Consider the following 8,571-nt stretch of genomic DNA (forward strand, 5'->3'; position numbering starts at 1 on the left):
ACTAGAAAAGCTAAATACCAGTAAGAATGGTGCTAGCAGGCCTTACAGATCAGTTTCTTATAACTGAGCTTGTTTTCAGAGTATTGATAATCCTTTATTCTGCTGGCAGGAACCAGTGCAAAACATGAGCTCCAGAAGAGGACATGCAGGGCTGGTTTGTGACATTTGTTCCTACAGGCTCCCATCTCAGATGTCAGATAGTTTTGCTAATATGCTTGAAGGTGAACACAAATGGTCTAAAAGATGTACTGAAAAAAACAAACCCAAAACACAATCAAAGAACAACCAACCTACCAATAATAAAAAAAGATTCTCAAGTATCAGAATCTAACTTTGCCATTAGCAGAATAAATCACATGTAAATAACTATCTTACTCAGTATTCTGAAAACTGTAACATCTAGTTTAAAAGGTGGTAGACAGTAAGAGGAGTTTTAGAGACATGAGATCTTAAATTTGTTAAATTTAAAATTGTTCAAAACTAAGCTGTACAGATACAAGCAGATTTCCACAAAAGTAGTATTTTTAGCATACCTGGTTGCTTATAGAAGTATTTTGTCTTAAGACCAGGTCATCTTGAAGGTGAAAGTGTTGGCAGCTCAGAGGCAGAGCTACTTAATATTTCATCTTTGTCTGTTGAAAAAGTAGTGTAAGGGATAGGATTTTAAATACAGATGAACCATTCTCCAGTCTACTAAGAGATAGTCTCTTTTCAAATCTGGAGCCATGAGTTTATGTTGAGACTGGCTGGACGCTTGACTGCAGAAATAGTTGCAACCAGTTACCAGATTATCGTGAAGCAGAAATAGGTTTGATATCTAATCAGTACTGAAACCTGTAGGCCCCTTACCTTGGTAACAACTCTGAGAAAAGTAAATAATTGAAATACAGGATTTGACTCATGAAGAGCAGGAGTAAAAATGATGTCGTTTTCTGTAACTTTACAATGGAACATAAAAACCTGCTTTGGGTTCTTTGAAACTAAAGCTTTGGTTGTAAATAGAATGTGTGTATAATATTGAAGTTAGCAAGTGTTTGATTCCAGTCTGCTCTAAAACGTGACGCGGCAGAAAAGCGTTGTATTAAATGTTTTAACACACGTGTTAGGATTTCGAGCGAAAGGGCTTGTAGTAATCTGGGATGAATCACGGTGAAACGGGGGTGTTTCTCGAGAGTTTTCTGAATGGGTACGTACTCCTCTTCACACTCTTCAGTACATCCACCCATCAGTTTGAACCGCAAAATTACGGCTGCTAAAAAAAAAATTTAAAAATAATTATTTTTGCGGATGACACAAACCCCGTAGAATGACTGAAGGCAGAACGACTGAAGGCCGCCTTTCGAGGTAAATGCGATGCTCGGTGAGATCAGCAGGTGCTGTAGGGCCGCCGGACCGGGACCCCACGTTCCCGCACCCCTTCCCTCCCCGACCGGGTGGTGCGGGGCGGGTGTCGCAGCCCGGCCGCCCTGGCGGAGCGGCCCCTTTAAATCCCCGTGGAGGTCACCGGAGGACTCGCCCCGGGCCAGTCCCGCTCGCGCCGCCCGAGCCAATCCCTTCCCTGCGCCCTCCCCGGGGCCAATCAGAGAGGGCCGCCTTGGAGGCGGGAGGCCAGCCCGGTGATGGACGGCGCCGCCGGCCAATCCCCGCCAACACCGCGGGATTGATGCACAGGCACGGCACCCAATAGGCTCGCGGCCGAGTGGGCGGGTCCGGGCGCAGCGAGCCCCCGCCGGGAGGCCGGGGGAAGGAGGGGAAGATGGCGGAGTGAGGGGTGGAGGAGGCGGAGGGGCCGGGCCGGCCGCGTCCCCGCGGCCTCGGCCGCGCTCAGGTGAGTGCGGCGGGAGCAGCGGCCGCGTCCAGCCTGGAGCCTGGTGCCGGATCCTTGACTGGGCTGGGACCGAGCGGCCGCGCACCCGCCTCCCCGTCCCGCCCCGTGGTTGGGCTGGGCCCGGGCTCGGGCTCGTTCCCGCGGCGCCGGGCCGAGCAGTGGGAGCGGCTGGCCGCCCTCGTCGCGCCGGCCCCGAGCGAGGAGCGGACCGGTGTCCGTGCGGGGACGGACCGGAGCCGGAGCCGGAACCGTGCCGCTCCGACCCGCCCGCCGCCCTGAAAAGTCCCAGCAACTTCGGCGCTGGGGACGAGGGCGTCCTGCAGCTCCGGCGCCGGGCTGCAGCAGATGGCCGAGCGGGAGAGCCTGCTCCTGCACAGCCATGCCCCGCAGCCGACTGGGGACAGCTGCGGCTGGCAGCGACGTGGGGAAGGGAGACCGACATTTGTCATCTGAAATGAGGCTTCGCATGTCTGGCTGCAGGCATAGCGCTGAATCCAGCTACGCTGCTGTTATCGTTCTTATTCATGCGATCTGTGGGCTGGATGAATTCTGCTAATCTGAATGGTTATACCCTTTTATGTTGTCTGTAGTGCTGACACGGCAGTGCACAAAGGGGATGGCTTCCTAGTTGTTTGACAAAACCAGAAGGTACAAATAATCTAGCATGCAAAACAAGTTCTGTAGAAAGTGGAGAGGTTATAATGGAATTTGGTTTAGCCTTATAAATTTATATGGTCGTTGATAATAAGGTAAAAATAATTTAACACGCCTTGAAACATGTGAAACTATTGCTAAACCCACTATCTCTTTCCAAGTTAGTCCCGTGCAGGCCAGATATGCCCTGAATTCTTCAAAATTGTTCGTGGTATTTTGTGCTGGAGAATGGTACTTAGTTTAAATTTGAAGAAAAAAAGATGAGGGGATGAGCACTTCTTAGTGAAAGCAAAAGAATTAGTGCCACTAGCATGAGATTCCTTGTGTTCTATACTTGATAGCAATGCTTAAAATCTCGAGTTTGTCATAGAATTGTGGCTGCATTTTCAGTCTGCATGTCAGGCAAATGAAAAGTACAGCTTTAGATTCAGATTTTGTGGAGACATAGTGTATTAGCACGCATGACCTAATAATGAAGTAGCTGTTTGTAACTGGTGAAGTAGCTCAAACGAAATATAAGCATGTCTGTCTGTCATAATTAGTTCTGAAAGCAGTAGCTACTTAGGAGAAAAATTTCCTAAGGAACATTTTACTGATTTTCGTGTGCAACATTACGCACGTAGTAACAGAAATAGCAGCTTAGGAGCAGCAGAACATTAAGACACAGTATGCTGCTAGTGATGAATGTTCCTACTTATACGTATCTTTGTATGAACTTCTAAAATATGCCAGGGGATTTGTCTTTGGCATGCTACATATAAAGATAATTCTGTTTTATATTATCGTGGGAAGAATGATAAGCAATCAGCTTGCTTTTGTGTGAAATTGTACACTACTTTAGCAGTAAGAAATTCATATGGATTAATATTTGTTCTTAATCGCTTTCAATGCACAAGAGCTGTGAGAAGTAGTGTCTTAAAAAATAATATCAGAATTTCCTGTTGCTCTGGTATATGTTAATATGCATTGCTTTACAATCTTGCCCACAATGCTGTGAGTCTGCAGTGTGAAAATTTCCATGAACAGGCTATACATCTCATGGTGGTCACCTCTTATTCAGGGGTGTCAAAAGTCATGGGCTAAAGGCTAAAATGTATCAAAAGGCTAAAAATTCCTGACCAAGTTTGTGAAGAATTTGGAGTATCACTTGAACACCTCCCATGTTCATTCTTAAAAACTGAAAAAGGAGCAGTATTTGAAACAAGTCCTGACATGCCAGAGGTTATGTGAGTGCAAGATGCAAAACCTGCACAGGGGATTAAAAAAAAAGAAGAGAATTTTTCTGAAATAGAATGTGGAAGAAGGGTTGTTTCTTTGCTGAACAATATTCCTAGAGCACATTCCTATAATGTGTGTATCATGGAATTGAAAGCTTATCTTTAAGCAGTTTTCCTTGGTTTCTCTGCATGGTAGGAAATACCATTACAACATTGTAGCAACAATGAAGTAGATGTGCATTGCAGACCTGGTAAAAGAGGAAAGCGTTTTTATTTGAAAGTACAGAGTGAAACAAAAAAAATGAAGGTGGAGTGTGTGTGGTGCCTGGGATGTGTCTACAGCAGCATGCTATGGATCCAGCACTCTGGCAGTGTGTGTTGACAGGAGACATCAGCTGGCAGGTCCTTGCTGTCTCCTGGCCTCTTCCTAGGCTGGCAAGCATTCTAGGCTTCAGATGTGCCATGGTGTACTCTTTTGGAGGGGACAGTGGCCTGTGTCTCTGCCTTGTCCTGACTCTGTGGGTTATCAGTGTTATCTCCAGATCTGGGTGTCTTCTGAAGTGGCAGGGGGATGTCACCTGCTAACATAAGCCCCTTAGAGCCCAGTTCCTGCTCAGGGTTACCTTTGGTGCCTCCACACTCAGGAACTCCCGTTCTTTATCCAGTCTTAGACTTTTACAAGTTCTCACCTTTGCCTTGTAGCTTGGAATTAGATACCTAGTTCAAAGTTGCCTAGAAAACAAAAAGAGCATGATGGCAGCTAATTATATTGTGGAACTGTAAACTACTTTCTATCGTATTTGTGTTTATAATTTAAGCCTTTCTCATTGTTCACTTTCCAGGTTAAATTTGGCAGTTTTTAAGCCATGGGACAAACCCTAGGTGACTTGTAATGTGTAGGGCTAATTTTGCTTTCTGTATCTACGTAGGTCTTCACTATACTTCCAATTTTTTGTGTTTTGGTCTTTTTATATAAAGCTATTTCTAGGTCATTCCTTCCTCACTTCCTCATACTTCTCAAGCTCTAGGCAAAAGAAGAGGAATCATCTTCTGAGTCCTTTAATTCTGCTCTTCTCCTGAAGTGTTTGTGTCTGTGTAAGAGGCAAAGCCTTGGAAAGCCAGATCTGATGGATCTCAGTTTTTGTTTTACCTTAAAACAGAGCATGGGGGGTGGAGTGAAAGTTGATTATATAGCTGTCTACTATTATATTAGCATAGTCTACAATTCCAGTGTGCTGACTATGTCAGGACACCAACTTTTGTGGAGTTTTTTTTTACCCTACTGGTGGATTGGTAATACAGTATGTTAATATATATGAGAAGACAAGTATTGCAGTTTTGCTGGTAAATTTATTTGTGAGATACTTCTTCATCTCTTTTTGGGTTTGGAATTCCTGAAGTTAGTGAACTTCTTGGATACAGGCACCTATCTGAATGTGAGATCTAAAGTTCATGGAAACTAACCTTCAGTTATGGTAGAGCAAAAAAATAATGAATGGGCAATAGGTCAAGACTTAATGAAAATAATACTTTCTGATTTTTTAACGAAGAAGGAGTCATGTAGACAGTGGTGAGCTTTCACAGTGTTTTCTTGTTCCATTTCAATTGTATGGTCAGTAAGGTATGAAACAAGAACAATAGCATTTTTTTTCTTTGTCATGTCCACTAGCTTTTTCTGAAGAGTTGATAGTGTCACCATCAGTCTCAGTGCCTGCTCATTTTCAATAACCTTGATGTGTATCCAGTTGCATTTGCAAGTTCTGTTGGACTGCTGTGAACTCTGTGCTCATGTAATTGATGAAAGTCAGCTAGTGAGTGTATCAAGCAGAGTAGTTAAAAACTGGGGCATTCAAAGTCAGTGAACTTGTTAAAAAAAGTAGGTTAAAGCTAACTGAATTTCAGTGTTGGATGAACCATTCCTTTGCTTAAGTTGCTTTAAATGTCACCAGCTGCTTTTTAATAAGACTTGCTTTAGTGTTTAGTTTAGTTAGTTAATAGTCTTAGTGAAAGAAGACTCAGCTTTTCAAAGATTGGATTGGTTTCTATTATGTAGTTTCTATTATGACAAGGCAATTTGGGATTATTACCAATTAATTACCAATCCTAGTAACTGTTCCTTTTCAAGTTAATTCTTTTGTGAAGCATTTGCTGTTGGTTCCTCAATGTCTCAAACTCCCATAGTGCTTAGCTGGTTCTTGAGGGAAAATTTGAGTAGGAAGAGTCAGAACTGATAATATGGGAACAGAGTAACTATCCTGAAATAGGAATTTTCGGATGACTGGGGATTTTCTGAATGTCCAAGTGCATGGTGTTTGTAGAAATGCTGTGTTGTGTGGGAGTATGGAAACTAATAACACTTTGCTGAGGAATTTTGAATAGTTTAGGTTCTGTGTGATGAGATACTTCTGCTTATAGCAATCCATTATTCTTCCAGTTAGATTGTCAGCTCAGCGTCCTCACTACAGCAGTTTGTTACTAATGTGAAAGAGTTTCTTGCCTTACTGGAGACTGAGTATGTGTCCGTGTCAGTTCCCATGAAACTGAAATGTGTGCCTGCTCTTATTTAAAGTTTGTGTCCTCGCTCTTCCACATTTGGGTCCAGTTCTTTTGATTTAAACTAGAGGAGGGGGTATAGCTGATAATTTGAAAAATAACATCAGCATGTTTTAGGTAGTAAGTCTAAAAACGTTACCTGGTTCCTGGAAGGTATAACTAATCTTTGTGTCTTGTGCAGATAATCATATATGATTTGAGTTAGTTCCTAGATACAAAATTAATTTTGTTTATTCATCTCTTTCTTTCTAAGCTCACTGAAGAGGAATGATCAAAAATAATGGTAAGTACAATTGTAAGGTTATCTAGGTACTAAATATAAGGTACTAAACTTATCAAGTTTGTTGGCTGATTTAGTTGCCTTTTCCCTGACCAAAGAAATCTGTCATTGAGATTTTTATTTTTTGTAGTGTGCTTTCAGAGAACTAGAATGTTGCCCCAGTGTAAGCTTTCAGCTTGGGCTTCACCTTAAAGAAATATTGATTTGACTGTTATATATTCTAACAAGAATAAATGCTTTGAAAATTATAAAGTCTTTGTCCTGTGATGTCATTTGCTCTGCTAAGACAAATTGTGTCATTGTATTAACTTGGAATAGTTATCTGAAAAGTGTTATTTGTTAAATGATAGGATTGGAAGAATAGTAAAATAACCAAATGTAAATTATCAAATAGAAAAAAAGTACATTCAAATTTTCTAAGATTACAATAAACTTCTGTAGTTTTGATTTGTTTTTTCCCAGTGAATGAAATGAAAGTATTCTAGGAGTTAAAGTGTGCAACAAAAGGCTGTGTTCTGTTCTCAGCTGTCACAAACCTTTTGCATGTTTTATTGCAGCTCTCCAGGTCTGTTTTTCCACACCTTCATAAAAACAAGACTTTCCCAACAGTCTTGTGTGTCGATGGTCAACCCAATGATCAGCTGAAATATTTGAGTGACTCAAGAGAGATATCAATAGTGACACGTCCTGTTTTTCCATTTTTGTGGTCTACTCTCTGCTTCTAACATAGGAGCTGAAAATTGTCACTGGAAGACTATTTCTGGACTTGATCAACGGCATGGTTAAGGTAATTAAAATAAGAAAGACAGGGAGAAGAGAGGAAGAGGTTAGTTATTCTCATATTCTTGTATATGAAAAAGATTTTTTTTCTTTTTTTCCTCTGTTTTGGATCTCTTATTTTAGTGCAAGAGAATGGTAATAGTAATAAACACATGTTAACTTCCAACTTAAAACAAAAATATCATGTCTTAACAGCTGCTGTGACTAGGTAATACCAGGTGAGTATCACTGATGGAAGGCCAGGAAATTGTGAAAAGATGAGTTATTGAAATTTGTCTATGCTGTGGATAAGTGGGGAGAAATGAGTAACAGTAAGAACCTAATGTGTGTGATCTTAAAACTGTCATAAGTGCTCTTTTCCTCCCCAGCACTGACAGTTCCATAATTAGCTGGGTGCGAGCTCCTGACGTCTCTTTGAACTGTGCCCTGCCAGAGCAGAGGACAATATGCTCTCTCTGCCGTGTGCACTCTGCTGCTGCCTCGTCATTGTCATGCTCTGTGTTGGAGACATGGTTGAAGCCCCACAGCTAATTAACAGTGGTGTATTTTTAGCTGCATCATTTCTGAGTAAGGGTATAGTTCAGCATTTCTGAAGTGTTTCCTTAGCCGGCTTATGGACATCTAAAATTAGATATAAAATCTTACAGACCAAGGGATTATTGCAGTTTGTGAAACCAGATAATTTTATCCGTCAGAGTCAGGCTTTTAAAGTAGTGAACTGGTGGGCATTTTGATGTTGAATGTATTTTATTCGGATTTCTAAATTACTTTCCCTGTTTTTTAATTTGGAATTCCAGATCCTCCCCTAAGAAGGTGGTCCTCTTACTTGCTCAAAGGCTGTAAAATGTGGATGTTTCTCTTCTAGCAAGCAAAAGCTGTCCTTCATTTCCATGGAGCTGAACGAACAAAGAGGTGTCCACTTCTGTTTGAATCATCTCACCCAACATTTGATTCACCAGATGACTTCCCCCACAGAAGTAGCCCACTGTTTTATCAAAACTCAAAAGCAGAGTAACAGAAATCAGCATTTGTTTTCCTGAAAAAATGTCTTCTGTGCCAGCTCTTCATTCAGTTTTCTGCATTTTGTTTTAAAATGAAAAATACTTTGTAATCAGATGCAAGTGGAAGCTGGTGTTTTTCACTGATACTTCCTTCTTAGTTTTAGGAAGGTTAAGTACTTTGCTGTGTCAAATTGGAATTCCTAGCAGATAAAACGTCTGCATGCATTACTGTATCAGATTGACCTGATATATATGAAA

The 8,571-nt window shown here is 41.6% G+C and overlaps 1 long non-coding RNA gene across 1 annotated transcript; it reads left to right on the forward strand.

Annotated features, from left to right (window-relative positions):
• Nucleotides 1–1,708: 1,708 nt before the first annotated feature.
• On the forward strand, nucleotides 1,709–8,546 carry LOC106848975 (uncharacterized). The gene is made up of 4 exons (XR_015804427.1): nucleotides 1,709–1,828; nucleotides 6,506–6,535; nucleotides 7,090–7,319; nucleotides 8,110–8,546. It is a non-coding gene; the product is annotated as an uncharacterized LOC106848975 (long non-coding RNA).
• Nucleotides 8,547–8,571: the final 25 nt, after the last annotated feature.

The sequence above is a fragment of the Sturnus vulgaris genome, chromosome 6 (genome assembly GCF_052056855.1).
Source record: "Sturnus vulgaris isolate bStuVul1 chromosome 6, bStuVul1.hap1, whole genome shotgun sequence".
Classification (NCBI taxonomy): Eukaryota; Metazoa; Chordata; class Aves; order Passeriformes; family Sturnidae; genus Sturnus; species Sturnus vulgaris.